General features: G+C 43.6%; 1 protein-coding gene across 23 annotated transcripts in view; it reads right to left on the bottom strand.

Annotated features, from left to right (window-relative positions):
- Positions 1-19,515, bottom strand: part of celf4 (CUGBP, Elav-like family member 4) — a 1,524,235-nt gene that overhangs the window by 168,396 nt on the left and 1,336,324 nt on the right. The gene's annotated exons all lie outside the window — the stretch shown is intronic.

Genomic DNA, 19,515 nt, shown 5'->3' on the forward strand with positions numbered 1-19,515 from the left:
TTTTAATCGACTGTAGGTCCTCAATGTTTATTGGCACTACTTTGACACAATGTGGCTTGAATTCTACAATTACAAATGAACACATGATAATCAGTGCATTGGCCATGCACACTAGAAGATTGAGGCCTGAGGATTTGTACTTGTGTTTGCCAAGAGGAACTGGGCTCTGTCAGCTCATACGTCAAATCAATTTTCAGCGAAGTCAGGGTAGAGGGCGGGAGGGAAAATGGGAAGTGGATGAACATGGACCAAAGGCAGCATATGGTAATAATTTGAAGGCAGGAGATCAATCTCGTTTATCTTCTACTATCCTGGCAGTCGCATGTTACAATAATGGAGTCAACTAATCATAGCGATCTATCTCTATCAATTAGTCTATAACATACTCAAAAGGAGGCAAAGTAAAGCTACCAGTGTGAAAAGCTTTGGGAACCATAGTTTCAAAGCCATCCTTTTCTAACAAATTTACGAAACTTATCGGCCGGGCTTCTCATTTCCGGGGACTAAGTCCCCACGCCGGCGGAAAAACCGGCGCCAATGACTCCGGCGTCAACCGGCCCCCAAGGTGAGGAATTCTCACCTGTCTCGGGGGCTAGGTGGATGCCAGAGGGGCTGGCGCTGCTCCAGCCGGCGCCAAAAGGACTGCGCGAGTTCACGCATGTGCCAAAGAGCCGGTGTGATCTCACGCATGCGTGGAACCGCCGGCGTGATCTCACGCATGTGCGGGGGGTTCTGTTCTCCACGCCAGCCATGGCGGAGCCCCACAGGGGCCAGCTCGGAAGGAAGAAGTGCCCCCATGGCACAGGCCCGCCCACAGATCGGTGGGCCCCGATCGCGGACCAGGCCACCGTGGGGGCCCACCCCCGGGGTCGGATTCCCCCGCGTCCCCCCGAGGACAGCCCCAGCCGACTTACCTGCCAGGTACTGCTGTGTGGGACCATACGTAACTTACGCCGGCGGGATTGGCCAAAAATGGACGGCCGCTCTGCCCATCGGGGTCCGGAGAATTGCTGGGGGGGGGCCGCTGCCAATGGCCCCCGACCGCGTGGCGTGAACCCCGCCCCCGCTCGTAAAACGGCACCGGAGAATACGGCAGCCGGTGGCGGGGCGGGATTCGCGCTGCCCCCCAGGGATTATCCAACCCGGCGGGGGGGTTGGAGAATCCCGCCCATCATATTCCGGGTAGGATTCTCCATTCGTGCACACCAATGGGATTCTCTGTTCCTGCTGCTGTGAATGGAGTTATGGCTGAATGTGATAGCGGGGTGAATTTGGAATAGAGAATTCCGGTCATGCCTCAAATACTGGCTGGGGTTCTCCGGTCAGCCAGCCATGTTTTCCTGCGCAGCACGCCCCCGCCGGCAACGGGATTCTCCGTTTCCGCTGCCAGCCAATGGGGCTCCCATTGTGGCCACCCATGGGCATGGGTGCGTTGTCAGTGGACCGGAGGATCCTGTCGACGGAGAGTTCCGCTGACTGTATTCCAAAACATTTGTTTCTGAAAGAAATCAAATGATTTTAGAACCTGATAAACAGCAATCATTTAAAAGCCAACATTTTAAATTTACATCATCGGTCCTCATAATCCATTTACTCCACCCTCCCCGTCATTCTGGCTGCAAATTCTGTATCCTCCTAATAGCTGAAATATCCTTTTTGTGTAATGGTGACCATCATGTGATCACATCAGTGATTGATAAAGCAGAATAACCTCAGCTCAATATTGACATTTTAAGCTTTGATTTGCTTTACTCACTGCTAATGCGTATTCGTAGCTTCAATTTGCTGTCAGCCCAGAGATCCAGATATTTTCCATTTTCCACACACATTATTTGCTATCCAATTAAATAATGTTCCATTCCCGAATGTTTTGTCCCCGTGTGAAGCACCTTGTATTTGTTTCCTACATTGTAATTTCATCTGCCATTTGTCTGCCCAATTTCAAAATATTTTCAAATTTAATCCAATGTAATTTAACCTGTTCGGCTTTGCAGTTATTCACCTTCTTTAGCATTGTATCTGGCGCTAATTCAGCCACTGTGTTTGTGACCTTCCAGCTCCGGATCATTTGTGAAGTGGTTAAGTAACAAAGGTCTCAGTAACAACCCTGTGGAACCCCACTGGTGCCATTTCCCAAGATGGCGACATTTCCTATACCACCACTTGCTGGGCCCCAATTCCAAAGCCATTTAGGATATTTCCTTTCAATCCCACTTTTTTTAATGTTTAGTACGAATTTCCCAGAAGAATTGTACCAAAGGACCGAGTGAAATCCAAGTATACAACATGCACTGCCTTACCCCATCAGACTCATCTATCACACACTCAAACAAAACCAGTAAGTTTGATTGACAATATTTCCTGCAATTTTATCTCTTAGTACCTTAAGAATCCTTAAACATATTTTATTGGCCGCCTGAGACTTATTTACCTTAAGTTTAGACAGTTGTTCAGCAAGCATGCTCATAGTAATATAGTTGGTTTTTGTTACTTGCCCTTGCAACACCTTTAAGTTCCCTTGTAGAGATCACATAAGTTACTGGTCTCTTTCAGTGTAAAAACTGAAGTTAAAACTAATCTTGAGGCAACAAAAAACAATAACTTGTTGTAGTGACCTCTATATGTGCATGTACACAAGGGGTTAATGTGTAATCAGTAGCACCACATGATCACTAGAGGGCCGGACCAACAGGGGTATAAAAGGCAACCACATTGGGTCTCTGGCTCTCTCAGGGGTGCACTGTGACCAGGGCAATAGCAGAGTAGTTCTGATGGCTAGTGGAGTTACATATAGTTACTGTAGTTAGATCTTGTTAACCTTATCACTAGTATCAAACTTAAAATAAAGAACTCATGCAATTATTGTTATAGTTACTCAATAAACCTTTTGTTACTATGGATAAGTTTGAGTCTTCTTCATCGAGATTCATAAGACCTCTTCATTAGCCTAGGATTGAGTAGCACATGTTACCTACCACACAGGTAACAAAACATGGTACCAGGAGTGCTGGCTTTAACAACACGAGTTAGAGTTGGTTAGACAAAAAGAAAATTCAAACCGGATATTCAACTGTGGAAGACTTTGCAGCAACTGGATCCTCAACGACTAACTATGGGACTCATTTGACCTCTAGGGCAGATGGAAACAACCGGTAATTTAAGTTATGACTGGAAAAGATTTGAACAGATATTCCAAATATTTATCGCAGCTTATGATTTAAGCACAGTCTCTGACGCAACAAAAATAGCACTCATACTCTCAATAGGAGGGCATGAAGCTAGAGAAATCTATAATTGCTTTAATTACTTAGAAGGTGAAGACAACACCAAAATAGAAGTAATACTCAAAAATTTGATGAACACTTTAAGAGACAGTCTGGAGAGATGCTGGAAAGATTTAACTCTTGTCATAAGTGCTAGAGAAATGGAGGGCCCATCATTGATTTTATCACAAATCTCAAGTTAATACCACAAGCTGTGATTATGCTGATTTCAGAGACACTATGATAATTGATCAATTAATTTCTGGACTATCTGACAAAAATTTGAAGGAAGAACTTTCACACAATAAGTATCGAACTCTAGAAACTGCTGTACAAAAATGCCTTGCTTATGAACAAAAACAAAATCAATACAGTCTTTACAAACACAGAATCAGTATCTAGAAAACAAAATCGGTAAAAATGGTGCGAACACTCACCACGATGCAGAGGCAGGATTTCACTCGATGCGACAGCGCTTTTTGATTGGCAGCCATCTTGAGCGAGAGCGTTCCGGCCAGTACGCACATGCACACTTCTCAAAAAGAAAGAAAACGGCAAAATACACTCGAGAAGCCGCGCATGCGCAGTTGCGAAAAGAGCGCACAGTATAGGAAACTCAAATTGCGCATTCGCAATCGATTCCTACGCATGATGTCACAAGCGTCATGACGTCAGAGGACCTGGACCACGCCCACTTAAAAGGGAAATGCACGAAAATGAACAAAAAGACATTTAAAGCTGCAAAACCAAATTTTCTTACATCAAAAGACAGAACAATGCCCGAACTTACACCAGCAGTTAAAAATAACCTCTGCCGCACCCTGGCACAAGCAGTTTGCACCACCCAAAGAGCACAGTGATTTGTTCATTGAAGAATACTACTCAGAAGATGATTTCTTCATTGGATATAGAAAGAACAATGACAAATCCGAAACAAAAAGTGACGATTTGTTCATTGAAGACTACTGCTCAGACATGGATGAGTCATTCGGAATTGATGATCATTGCATAAGCAACACGGTTAAAACGCTCAACATGACTCTTCTCATGGTAGATGAATCTAATGCCATGATGCCATGGCAGATTGTCGATACATTGGATGACAGCAGAGAGCGCAGATCGACTCTCCAGCGAGAACACTGCATGACTCCACAGAGAGTGCGATGACAGACTCCACAGAGAGAGTGATGAAAGACTCCACAGAGAGAGCGATGAAGGACTCCAGAGAGAGAGAGAGAGCGATGAAAGAGTCCACAGAGAGAGCGATGAAAGACTCCACAGAGAGAGCGATGAAAGAGTCCACAGAGAGAGCGATGAAAGACTCCACAGAGAGAACGATGACAAACTCCACAGAGAGAGCGATGAAAGAGTCCACAGAGAGAGCGATGAAAGAGTCCACAGAGAGAGCGATGAAAGACTCCACAGAGAGAATGATGACAAACTCCACAGAGAGAGCGATGAAAGAGTCCACAGAGAGAGCGATGAAAGACTCCACAGAGAGAACGATAACAAACTCCACAGAGAGAGCGATGAAAGAGTCCACAGAGAGAGCGATGAAAGACTCCACAGAGAGAACGATGACAAACTCCACAGAGAGAGCGATGAAAGAGTCCACAGAGAGAGCGATGAAAGACTCCACAGAGAGAGCGATGAAAGACTCCACAGACCGCTCGGTGACAGACTCAAAAATGGAAGCAAGCAAACACTCCATAATGAACGCCATGCATGAACAAGACTATGAAAGTCTATCCACCTTATCTGCGCAACCAGCAGCAGACTATGAAAGTCTACCAAGCTCACGTGGACAACAAAAAGACTATGACAGTCTACCCAGCTTATTTGAGCCACCAGAACCCAGCTCATTTAACCAACAAGAAGGCACTGAATGTCTACCCACTATATGTGAGACAAGTGACAAAGAAATCACAATTCCCATTCAGGATGTGCAGGATCACAGCGAGACTGACAGATCTCAGCTCATCTGCATAGAAGCACTCAACAATCAGAGGAGGGCTACTCATGAGTCCAGAGAGACCACGTCAATTGAAATCTTGAAGATTTTGACTCCAGAAGAGGAACACCAAAAATCCAGAGAGACCACGTCAATAGAAATCTTGAAGATTTTGACTCCAGAAGAGGAGCACCAAGACCCACAAGAGAATGAAATTGTGAAGATTTTGACTCCAGGAGAGGAGCACCAAGACCAATAAGAAAATGAAATCATGAGGATTTTGACTCCAGAAGAGGAGCACCAAGAACCCAAAGGTGATTCAAATTAACCAGAAATAACTCCAGAAGAGGAGCACAAAGAAATCAATGATGATTCAAGTGAACCAGAAATGACTCTAGAAGAGGAGTACCAAGGAAGCAAAGAAGAGGAATCAAATGTACCACAAATGACTGATGTCACCAACATCAATGCAACATCAGATCATTCTCACAATTCTCAAGAAGAAACACTCAATGTAACAGATACCACAACAGAGACTGACACCAATAACTGTGACAATGACTCAAATCATCCACACGGAACACTCATTGAGCGCAACAAGAACAACAAACACTGCAAGACGCACAGCAGAAACAAGAACAACAACAGCAACAACAAAAACAATATGCACTCACCAAAAACAACAAAGACAACAAGAAGCAAGCACGACAAGAAAAACGACAAGAACAGCGCCAAAAACAACAAAAACAGAAACAACAAACACAACAAGAAAAACAACAAGAACAACAGCGGGAAAAAAACCCCAGAAACAACAAGCATGACAAAAACAACAACAATGACAACAACAAGAACGACAATGAAAACAACAAACACAGAAACGACAGAAACAACAACAATGAAACAACGACCTGTACAACATGGTACAACTCTGCACATGAAGGACAATGCCACAGCACACTGCAAAACAATGACAAGACTACAAACATGCCATAACATGAGAAGGAATCTCACAAATTCACATCTGTTCCAGAACAAGCAAGCACGCCAGCTTTCAAGGCAGATGACACACTAGATCAATACCGCAAGCACAGGAAAAAGTCCAGGTCAGATGACAAAGATGACATACAGAATCAATACTGCAAGCACAGAAAAAAGTCCAGGTCAGACAATGGTGTAACACAGAATCGCTACCACAGGTATAGAGAAAAAGAAAGAAAGTCTAAATCAGACAACAAAGTGATTCGACCATTCGAACACCTCATGATGACTTGATGGTCACTTAAACACAAGAACACTGACGATGTTCACAAAGAAATAACGACATCAACATCACCACTTCAACAACAGAAGACGAAAGCAACTCAACCGAACAAATTCATAGTTTGGACTCACAAATGTTTTTATTAAGATTGGACTCATAAATATTAATTGGCTTTGTATAATCACCAAGATCATCACAACTTGTACATAACATCATTTGTCTACCTATTTCATGCAAGCGAAAAAACCTTAGTGACTAAATGTATTCACATTTGACTGACTAACTCATTGATTTTATGTAATGCATTTGCAAACTGCATCCATTCTGTTTGTTCAATTTTCTTTACAACATACAGAAAATATGTAACACGAAAAAAAGGGGCTGTAGTGATCTCTATATGTGCATGTACACAAGGGGTTAATGTGTAATCAGTAGCACCACATGATCACTAGAGGGCCGGACCAACAGGGGTATAAAAGGCAACCACATTGGGTCTCTGGCTCTCTCGGGGGTGCACTGTGACCAGGGTAATAGCAGAGTAGTTCAGATGGCTAGTGAAGTTACATATAGTTACTGTAGTTAGATCCTGTTAACCTTATCACTAGTACCAAAGTTAAAGTAAAGAGTTCATGCAATTATTAATTATTGTTATAGTTACTCAATAAACCTTTTGTTACTAATGGATGAGTTTGAGTCTCCTTCATCGAGATTCAGAAGACCTCTTCATTAGCCACGGATTGAGTAGCACATGTTACCTACCACACAGGTAACAAAACACTTGTATGCATTTAGTGCCCTTAAAGTAATAAAACATCACAAGGTGTGGTTCACAGAAGCACTATAAAACAAAATATTATACCAAGCTACATTAGGAAATATTAAGGTGGGTCTTGGCCAAAGAGGTATGTTTAAAGGAGGAAAGCAAATCAGAGAGGCGTTGAGATTTAGGGAGGGTTTTCCAGCACTTCGGGCCTAGGCAGTTGAACGCATGGCCATGAATGATTTGCGATTAAAATCAGGGACACTCAGCAGTCCGGAATTAGAGAAGTGTAGGTATTTTGGAGGACTGTTGGATTGGAGGAGATTATAGAAAGAGCGAGGGCAAGGTCATGGAGGGATTTGAAAACAAGGGTGAGGTGTTGTTTAATTAGGAACCGGTGTTGGTCAGCAAGCACAGGGGTGATAAATGAATGGGGCATGCATAGCAGAAGTCTACAGAAGATAGAATGTGGGAGGTTGGCCATGCTGGAATAATCAAGTCTGCAGGCAACAAATATATGATTTGATTTGATTTGATTTATTGTTGTCACATGTATTAGTATACAGTGAAATGTGTTGTTTCATTCGTGCTTTACATACAATGCATACCGTACATAAGGAAGGAAGGAGAGCCTGCAGAGTGTAATGTTACAGTCATAGCTAGGGTGTAGAGAAAAGATCAACTTAATACGAGGTAGGTCCATTCAAAAGTCTGATGGCAGCAGGGAGGAAGCTGTTCTTGAGTCGGTTGGTACGTGACCTCAAACTTTTGTATCTTTTTCCTGACGGAAGAAGGTGGACGAGAGTATGTCCGGGGTGCTTGGGGTCCTTAATTATGCTGGCTGCCTTTCCGAGGCAGCGGGAATTGTAGACAGAGTCGATGGATGGGAGGCTGGTTTGCGTGATGGACTGGGCTACATTCACGACCTTTTGTAGTTTCCTGCGGTCTTGGGCAGAGCAGGATATGGGTGAGGGTTTCAACAGCAGAAGAACTGAATCAGGGGTGAATATATGCACTCTTTGAGATGGTGCAGATATGTGGCTGAAAGTGCATCTTGGGGCAAATATGATACAGAGGTTGAGAACAGACTAGTTCAGTTTATCATGCTCTCTTAGGAACACTAGGCCCATTCCTTTCCTCATTCTTCTTTTTCTCTTAAAATAACTTTGATTACTTTCTACTCAAAATTTACATTATTATCTACATAAAAAAATATGTAATTTTTAATACACTATAATATTCTATATTATATAAACAGTTCTACACTGATTCTAATATGTATCTGAACCAAACTTAAAACTGAAGCAACGAGCAACTGTGATTCACAAAAGTGTCAGGGTATTTTTCTTTCACACAGCTAATAAATAATATTGGGAGTAACTGTTATCATTTTAAGATATTGTCCTGGATCACTGTGCCATTCTGTAGAATAACAAACTACTTTAGATTGACAGAATTCTACCTTGATATAGATAAGTCTATTAAGCTTCATTGTACTATGTTTATCACATTGACACGCACACGAGCTGAACGTTCTGTCGAATTAGACAAATCTGTTATACTGTGGGATATCTCAATGGTAAAAAGAAAATGGTACACTGCAGGATTTTGTATTGATCTAAAATAGTATGTTATACTGTAGAATATTTACATTGATCGAGATCAGTATGTTAGACTTGACCTGTTGATCTACTGTCAGGTATTGTATTGATCTTGAAAGCTTGTTGCACTGCATGATATTACTTCAATCTACAGGAAGTCCTTGTGGCGCAGTGTTAGCCCCACAACCGCTGGACCAGACTCCGGGGTCGTAATCCAACGGCAAAACTTGTTGATCAAGAAAGGTGTGTTCCAGGTGGTTCAACAGGCTTATAATCAGCTCGGAAATCCTTTTACCACTTCCCCTACCATTCACCGAAGGGTAGAAAATTGGGTGTGAAGATATGCCAATAACAACAACAACTTCAATCTACCACAGTATTTTAGGTAGCAGAATATTGTATGGATCTGGAATAGCATGTTATACTGCAGGGTGCAATATTGCTGCAGAATATACCACACCGACAGCTCTTGTATTAATTTACCACTGTAGATGTACTACACGATAAGGTCTGAGATTGACTGACAACAGTACATTATGCTGAAGGATGTCTTATTTGTCGAGGGTAATAAGATAAAACACAGCATATTACATTGATCTAAAACAATATAAAATATTGCAAACTGTATTTATCTAGAATATGTTCTTCTGTCCTATCATCTCATATTTGGAATTTTCTGTAGTATTCATAAAATTTAACCAGATATATAGAATATATATTTGAGTTCAGAAAGCAGTTACAAAGATACAAGTTGTATTTAAATAGTCCATTCCATGTCCTCAAAACATCTCAGAGCACTTCACAATGAATTATGTAACATTGAATTATAGAATCATCGAATTACTACAGGGCAGAAGGAGGCTGTTTGGCTTATCAAGTGTGCACCGACTCTCCGAAAGAGCACCCTACATAGACCCATTCCCCCAACCTATCCTCGTAACCCAGTAACCCCACCTACCTTTTTTTTTGGAAGCTAAGGGAAAATTTAGCATGGCCAATCCATCGAACCTACACATTTGTTGGACTGTGGATGGAAACTGCACTTATGAAGTGTAATAACCATGTAGTATAAGACACAAGTGGATAGCACTGTGGCTTCACAGCGCCAGGGTCCCAGGTTCGATTCCCCCTGGGTCACTCGGAATCTGCACGTTCTCCCCGCATCTGCGTGGGTGTTTGCTCCGGGTGCTCCTGTTTCCTCCCACAGTCCAACGATGTGCAGGTTAGGTGGATTGGCCATGATAAATTGCCCTTCGTGACCAAAAAGGTTAGGAGGGTTTATTGGGTTATGGGGATAGGGTGGAAGTGAGGGCTTAAGTGGGTGGGTGCAGACTCGATGGGCCGAATGGCCTCCTTCTGCACTGTATGTTCTATGCTCTATAAGTGTAGTGAATCTATAAATAATTTTTTAAAATATGAAATTAGGAAATATTCAACAGTCAGGTAGTTAAGAACAGTACTGTTGATGATGCATGGTACTGTTAGAATTCAACATGAAGAGGAAAATGAAAGAAGTACAGAACGGTAAGAAGTTATTTATCAATTCTAGTTACACTACTGTTGGCTGAAACATTAAACAGAAATAAAATCCATCGTTTGAGATAGGGCTTGAGAAGGGACATTTGGGGCATTGGTTACCTTTTTTTCAAATGTAGAATACCCATTTATTTATTTTCCAATTAAGGGGCAATTTAGTGTGGCCAACCCACCTAACCTGCACATCTTTGGGTTGTTGGGGACATGGGTAGAATGTGCAAACTCCACACGGACGGTGACCCAGGGCTGGGATTCAAACCCAGGTCCTCAGCGCCGCAGTCCCAGTGCTAACCACTGTGCCTCATGCCGCCCTGACATTGTTTATCTTACTGGACTTTACAAAGTTACGGGAAGATTGGAACTACATATTTTGCCATAATAGTGAGCTTGCTGTTAGCACAAAACCAACAGGTCACACATATCTCCGGTACAAGGATGCCTGTATGCAAGACTTCAAATCGGAGTCAATGATAGGACATCCTTGCTTCTGACCACAGTGCATGAAGCCAATCAGTCTGGAAGAGTTTGGAAAAAGCAGAGGGCAAAAGAAATGATCAGATGGCAGAAAAGAGCTCACTGGAAGGATAGAACATCAGTCAATCTTGGGTCAACACTATAATCTGTGCCTGTTGAGGAAAGGAGTACTAGTCATAAATTGGCTTCTATAAACACAACAGACGATGTTCAGTCTTGAAGTGACGGGCAGCACGGTAGCATAGTGATTAGCACAGTTGCTTCACAGCTCCAGGGTCCCAGGTTCAATTCCCGGCTTGGTTCACTGTCTGTGTGGAGTCTGCACATCCTCCCCGTGTGTGCGTGGGTTTCCTCCGGGTGCTCCAGTTTCCTCCCCCAGTCCAAAGATGTGCAGGTTAGATGGATTGGCCATTCTAAATTGCTCTTAGTGTCCAGCAAAGGTTATATAGGGTTACGGGGATAAAGGGATAGGGTTGAGATGTGGGGCTTAAGTAGGCTGCTCTTTCCCAGGGCTGGTGCAGACTTGATGGGCTGAATGGCCTCTTTCTGCACTGTAAATTATATGATTCGATATGACATAAACCCCAGGCGCATTCCATTGTTTCCCGAAAGTCATGGATAACATCATCATCTGTCATAGAAGTCCATTCCTCAAAGTGATTTTATATATATATACATTGTGATCAGCTGATTCCTGTGCTACCCCACTAGTCACAGTGAACTGTACAATTATCTACCACTGTAGGTTGTGGAAGCCAAGTCACTGAATGGATTCTAGGAAGAGATAAGATTTATTTTATTTTAATGGCATCAGGGGTATGGGAGAAAACAGGAATATGGCTTTGAGATAGAGGATCAGCCATGATCATATTGAATAGTGGAATAGGCTCGAAGGGCTGAATTGCCTACTCCGGCTCGTAGTTTCCATATTTCCTCGTTAGCAATTTTATAAGGACTGAGTTTCCTCATCTGCCACCATGTCCCAGTTATCATCTATCGCCTTGTTGTACCTGCAACATTTCATGGTATTTCTCATTTCTACTTAACTCTTTAACTTTCTAACTACCTTATTTATATCCTTTTCAAGGTTCTATCCCTTTCTCCTTTGGCTTTGCAAAAGTTTGTTTCTTTTTTATTTCCTGATGCACAATCAATTACTCGTGAGACAAGGAGAGTCATACTAATCGGCTTTAATCAGCTATAACTGTACCCAGCAGCTCCGATACAGAAAGTGAAGGCTGCTAGGATGGCATGGATTGTTATACCCCGCCTCTCAGGGCGGTGCTACGTACGTTGGCCAATGGTAGCCTCCTAGGTCTGGCCAATGGGCATCCACCCCTCAGGTACTGCAATACCTGGTATTACCACATTTCCCTATTGCCTTATTATACAATTTAGGATAACACTTCTTTAATGTGCACTTACTAGTCCTTGGATTGTATTACTTTGCATGTCCTTATGCCACTTTCCCCAACTAAACTTTTCTACTCCCGCTGAACTATTCAAGGTCCTCCACTATTGTCTTGAAGTTGCCCCTCTTAAAGTTGTGAGGCTGTTTACTGGTTTTTCTCAGATTGAGATCAAGTCAGGTTTAATCATGATAATCATAGAATTTACAGTGAAGAAGGAGGCCATTCGGTCCATCGATTCGGCACCGGCTCTTGGAAAGAGCACCCTACCCAAGGTCAACACCTCCACCCTATCACCATAACCCAGTAACCCCACCCAACACTAAGGGCAATTTTGGACACTAAGGTCAATTTATCATGGCCAATCCACCTAACCTGCACATCTTTGGACTGTGGGAGGAAACCGGAGCACCCGGAGGAAACCCACGCACACACGGGGAGGATGTGCAGACTCCGCACAGACAGTGACCCAAGCCGGAATTGAACCTGGGACCCTGGAGCTGTGAAGCAATTGTGCTATCCACAATGCTACCGTGCTGCCCTTATATATAAATAACTGTCAGTAATTTTCCCAGACAAGCCTCTCCTCACTCCTTACAACCCAGCCCCAACTAACTTGACACGCTTCACAGGGCCATTTTTTTCATTACTTTGTTGTTGCCCATTGGTTTAAAATGAGTTTATTTTTCAACGTGAGTATGAACTGCAATGTTCTCTGTTCCCTGTGCTCAGAAAGTAAGTGCTAATGTAGACATTACTTATGAGTGCAGAACGGCTTGAGGCCACCACTAATGAGGGTGCAATGCAATGGGAGGAGAATTCCCTCGCAGAGAGCTGACAGATATAAGCCAACTAATTATGTGGTGAGTTTTCCAAATCCAGGCTAATGGCAAGGTATCTTGACTGCCACAGTGCGTATCAAGATCATTACATTACTTGTTCCATGGATTTCAATGGGTGGAGAATCACAAGCAACACAGCACCTGGTTCTCTGATATGTGCTGCTGTTGGATATGGCACTGCGACTGGATCAGACTTTATACATAAAGAAAACATTTTAAAGTTCCATTAATGTTCAACTTATACGATAACTGATATCAAAACAGTCTTATATAATTTGAGTGACTGTGAAGACACAACTCTGAAGGTCATCCAGGGAATACGCCTCTCCCTTCTCTGCTTTATGCTGCAAGCTAAAATAACCATCGACTTGTCAAAATTTAGAACTGACCTTTGGGGATCTTGGCTTAATATTCAGATGTTTCAAATTGCATAGTTTACACTTCTCAGACACCAAATTCCTCTTTCACTGGTGAGCCAATTAAGACTCATGATCAGGTCAGCATTTGAATGATAGTCATCCTTCAGATATGATACTTGCTCAAAATATTTCATAAGAACATAAGAACTAGGAGCAGGAGTAGGCCATCTGGCCCCTCGAGCCTGCTCCGCCATTCAATGAGATCATGGCTGATCTTTTGTGGACTCAGCTCCACTTTCCGGCCCGAACACCATAACCCTTTATTCCCTTATTCTTCAAAAAACTATCTATCTTTATCTTGAAAACATTTAATGAAGGAGCCTCAACTGCTTCACTGGGCAGGGAATTCCATAGATTCACGACCCTTTGGGTGAAGAGGTTCCTCCTGGACTCAGTCCTATATCTACTTCCCCTTATTTTGAGGCGAAGCCCCCTAGTTCTGCTTTCACCCGCCAGTGGAAACAACCTGCTCGCATCTATCCTATCTATTCCCTTCATAATTTTATATGTTTCTATAAGATCCCCCCGTATCCTTCGAAATTCCAATGAGTGCAGTCCCAGTCTACTCAACCTCTCCTCGTAATCCAACCCCTGAACTCTGGGATTAACCTAGTGAATCTCCTCTGCACACCCTCCAGCGCAAGTACGTCCTTTCTCAGGTAAGGAGACCAAAATTGAACACAATACTCCAGGTGTGGCCTCACTAACACCTTGTACAGTTGCAGTATAACATCCCTAGTCTTAAACTTCATCCCTCTAGCAATGAAGGACAAAACTCCATTTGCCTTCTTAATCTCCTGTTACACCTGTAAACCAATTTTTTTGCAACTCATACACTAGGACACCCAGGTCCCTCTGTATAGCAGCATGTATTAATATTTTATCATTTAAATAATAATCCCTTTTGCTGTTATTCCTACCAAAATGGATAACCTCATATTTGTCAACATTGTATTCCATCTGCCAGACCCTAGCCCATTCAGTTAAACTATCCAAATCCCTCTGCAGACTTCCAGTATCCTCTGCACTTTTTGCTTTACCACTCATCTTACTGTCGTCTGCAAACTTGGACACATTGCACTTGGTCCCCAACTCCAAATCATCTATGTAAATTGTGAATAATTGTGGGTCCAACACTGATCTCTGAGGGACACCACTAGCTACTGATTGCCAACCAGAGAAACATCTATTAATCCCCACTCTTTGCTTTCTATTAATTAACCAATCCTCTATCCATGCTACTATTTTACCCTTAACGCCATGCATCTTTATCTTATGCAGCAACCTTTTGTGTGGCACCTTGTCAAAAGCTTTCTGGAAATCCAGATATACCACATCCATTGGCTCCCCGTTATCTACCGCATTGGTAATGTCCTCAAAAAATTCCACTAAATTAGTTAGGCACAACCTGCCCTTTATGAACCCATGCTGCATCTGTCCAATGGGACAATTTCCATCCAGATGCCTCGTTATTTCTTCCTTGATGATAGATTCCAGCATCTTCCCTACTACCGAAGTTAAGCTAACTGGCCTATAATTACCCGCTTTCTGCCTACCTCCTTTTTTAAACAGTAGGTCACGTTTGCTAATTTCCAATCCACCGGGCCCACCCCAGAGTCTCGTGAATTTTGGTAAATTATCACTAGTGCATTTGCAATTTCCCTAGCCATCTCTTTAAGCATGCTGGGATGCATTCCATCAGGGCCAGGAGACTTGTCTACCTTTAGCCCCATTAGCTTGCCCATCACTACCTCCTTAGTGATAACAATCGTCTCAAGGTCCTCACCTGTCATAACGTCATTTCCATCAGTCACTGGCATGTTATTTGTGTCTTTCACTGTGAAGACTGACCCAAAAAACCTGTTCAGTTCCTCAGCCATTTCCTCATCTCCCATTATTAAATCTCCCTTCTCATCCTCTAAAGGACCAATATTTGCCTTAGCCACTCTTTTTTGTTTTATATATTTGTAGAAACTTTTACTATCTGTTTTTACATTCTGAGCAAGTTTACTCTCATAATCTATCTTACTCTTCTTTATAGCTCTTTTAGTAGCTTTCTGTTGCCCCCTAAAGTTTCCCCAATACTCTAGTCTTCCACTAATCTTTGCCACTTTGTATGCTTTTTCCTTCAATTTGATACTCTCCCTTATTTCCTTCGATATCCATGATTGATTTTCCCTCTTTTTACCGCTCTTCCTTTTTGTTGGTATAAACTTTTGCTGAGCACTGTGAAAAATCGTTTGGAAGGTTCTGCACTGTTCCTCATAATGTTTCACCATAAAGTTTTTGCTCCCAGTCTACCTTAGCTAGCTCTTCTCTCATCCCATTTTAATCTCCTTTGTTTAAGCACAAAACACTAGTGTTTGATTTTACCTTCTCACCCTCCATCTGTATTTTAAATTCCACCATATTGTGATCGCTCCTTCCGAGAGGATTCCTAACCATGAGATCATTAATCAATCCTGTCTCATTACAAAGGACCAGGTCTAGGACCGCTTGTTCCCTTGTAGGTTCCATTACATACTGTTCTAGGAAACTATTGCGGATGCATTCTATAAAATCCCCCTCAAGGCTGCCTTGACCGAGCTGATTAAACCAATCGACATGTAGATTAAAATCCCCCATGATAACTGCTACATGTATCAGTTATATCTTTGTTTATTGCCCGTCCCACCGTAAAGTTACTATTTGGTGGCCTATAGACTACTCCTATCAGTGACTTTATCGCCTTACTATTCCTGATTTCCACCCAAATGGATTCAACTTTATCCTCCCTAGCACCTATGTCATCCCTCACTACTGCCCGGAAGTCATCCTTCAGTAACAGAGCTACACCACCTCCCTTACCATGCACTCTGTCCTTCCGAATAGTTTGATACCCTTGGATATTTAACTCCCAGTCGTGACCATCCTTTAACCATGTTTCAATAATGGCCACAAAATTATAGTCAGTCACGATGATTTACGCCATCAACTCATTTAGCTTATTCTGAATACTACGAGCATTCAGGTAAAGTACCCTTATGTTGGCTTTTATACCTCAGTTTGAATCTTAACACGTCTATCAGTAACCTCACATAAGTTATTTTTTATTTTAACTTTTTTCCTTATCGTAGAACCCATATTTTCATGTAATAACCTGTTGCGTCGCTTTCCATTTATGTTTTTACTTTCTGTTTTATTCCTTTTAGTATTACTGGGCCTATTCATTAAGCTCTCCTCAGTCACTGTACCTTGCACTGTGGCCCTTTTTGATTTTTGACGATGGCTTCTCTGCCTTACACTTTCCCCCCACTGACTTTCGTTTCTGTCATTAGTTGTTTGGTAATATTTTATTGGGTGAAGCTATTATTCATCATGTGGTTATAGGGAGCTCAGAAGAGGTAATGAGGTGTTACTCAGTGCATCTTGTTCAGTTGCCGCAAATGAACAAAATTGTTTGGATCACCACATTACAGGAAGGACGTAATTGCTCTGGAAAAAGTGCAGAGGAGGTTTACAAGAATGTTGCCAGGGCTAGAAAAGTGTAGCTTTGAGGAGAGAATGGATAGATTTGTTGGGGTTATTTTCCTTGGACCAAAGAAGGCTGAGGGGTGACTTAATTGAGGTACACAGAATTATCAGGGGAAGAGATAGAGTGGACAGAATAAAATTGATTCACTTGGTGGAGAATTCTAGAAGCAGGAGACATAGATTCAAGATAAGTAGCAGAAGGTGTAGAGGAGAGATGAGAAATAACTTTTTTACACAGAGGATAGTGGGTATCTGGAGTTTGCTGCCCGAATTGGTAGTGAAGGCAGAGGCACTAAACTCTTTTTAAAAATACCTGGATCGGCACCTTAAGTGCTGTAAGCTACAGGGCTCTGGGCCGGGTGCAGGAAGGTGAGATTAGAAAGGGCACCTGGGTGTCCCCTGGCTGGAATGGACAAGATGGGCTGAATGGCCTCCTTGTGAGCAGTAACATTTCCATGATTCTATGTTTCTACGATAACGAATGTGTGGTAGCGTCGCCCTTTTAAGGGGATGGTCGTGGAGGACCACGTGACCAGCTCAGAGTCAATCATACAGGAGCACGTAAACCCTGGCCAAAAGCGACTTTGTTCGCGGCCCTGGGAGCAGGGGCCCGGGCTGTGTGGACCCTGCAGCCGAAGAGAACAAAACCCATCTTATTGTGTTCTGCGCCTGTACAATTACCAGCCTTTGCCTTTCATTAATAAATCCCTTTGTTACTACTAGAAGCCTCCGGAGTGTTTCTCGAGTGTTATAACCTGCCTGCTTACCATTGGCTGGGGACTAATGACAATCCCACAATCCTGTGGGAGTATGAGCTTCCCCAATGAGGGGGGCGGAGAAATCATTGGCAGACTCCCTGTATAAATAAAGCTGGCCAGTTTGGAACCAGCAGGAAGGAGTCAGCAGCCAGCGAGGTTGCTGCTGGTGTGTACACACACACACACACACATATATATATATATATCTATATATATGTATGTATGTATGTTATTGTAAATAAATGTTATTTCTTTGTATCCTTGAAACTCATGATGGATTCTTCGTGGCCCTCACAAAACTGGCGACGAGGGTTACAGTGGATAGCTGTCTACACTGCTGAAGCCACCTCCCTGGATTTTTGTTGGATACAGGTTGGAAGTTGTTTTCTATTACACCATGCCTCTGTACGGACGTTAGGATGTTTTTGATACTGCGCTGGAAAGCTGGAACCAGTATGCACACCGGATGCGTTACTATTTCCGGACAAACAATATCACCGAAAACGAGCGCCAGGTGGTCATATTGCTCACCGCCTGTGGCCCGCATACGCATGGGGTGATTAGGAGCCTTATGTACCCAGCTGCGCCGGACACCAAAACATTTGATGAACTTGTGAATTTAGTGGGGCAGCAATTTAACCCAACCCCATCCACGATAGTCCAACGTTACCGGTTTAATACCGCTGAGAGGACGCCAGGAGAATCCCTTGCCGACTTTCTATCCAGGCTACGCAGGATTGCGGAGTACTGTGACTATGGTGAGACCTTGTCAGAAATGTTACGCGACCGTTTGGTTTGCGGTATTAACAATGCGGCCACCCAGAGAAAGTTGTTAGTTCAGCCAACATTGACTTTTCAACAGGCCATTCAAATAGTATTGTCCCGAGAGAGCACAGAACGAGGAGTGCAGGAGATACAGGGAATGGAAGTGCATGCCTTGGGGTGCAACCCCTTCCGTCCGAAAACGTCCCCCCGCACTCCTGCGGCACCTTGGGCGAGACGACGTCCGGATCGACGCCAGTGGCCGTCGGACATTCCGCCCCGAAGGGAGCCTTCTCCAGAACCAATGGATGAGGAGCTATGTCCGTGTCAGACTTGTAGGCGCCAGCCCCGTCGTGGACGCCGGTCCTGCGGGCGCCAGAGGCGCCGTCGTTCCGACCAAAACTGGAACCAGCCCTGGGGCCGCACCTTCCATGTGGATGAACCTGCGGTGACTACTCCTGAGGACGTGGAGACGGATGACGACGGCCTGCAGCTGCATTGTGTGGCAGCTCCCCGTGTGGCCCCCATTAAGGTGACAGTACGGGTCAATGGTCACCCGCTTGAGATGGAGTTGGACACTGGCACAGCGGTCTCTGTGATCGCCCAGGGGACATTCGACCGCATCAAGCAGGGTATACAGACCCTTACATTAACCGACACACAGGCCAGGTTGGCCACCTACACGGGGGAACCATTGGACATTGCAGGAACTACGATGACCCCTGTTGTTTATGGACGTCAGGAGGGGCGTTTCCCACTTATCGTGGTGTGCGGCCATGGGCCCAGCCTGTTGGGTCGGGACTGGTTGCGCCATTTGCGCATGCAGTGGCAGCACATCCTCCAAACAGTTTCTGGAGGGTTGACTGAGTTGCTAGGATGATACCCAGATGTATTCCAGCCCGGTTGGGGGAAAATAAAAGGGGCCGTAGCCCGTATCCAAGTTGAACCAGGAGCCACGCCGCGCTA

Source organism: Scyliorhinus torazame, chromosome 3, assembly GCF_047496885.1.
Source record: "Scyliorhinus torazame isolate Kashiwa2021f chromosome 3, sScyTor2.1, whole genome shotgun sequence".
Taxonomy (NCBI): Eukaryota; Metazoa; Chordata; class Chondrichthyes; order Carcharhiniformes; family Scyliorhinidae; genus Scyliorhinus; species Scyliorhinus torazame.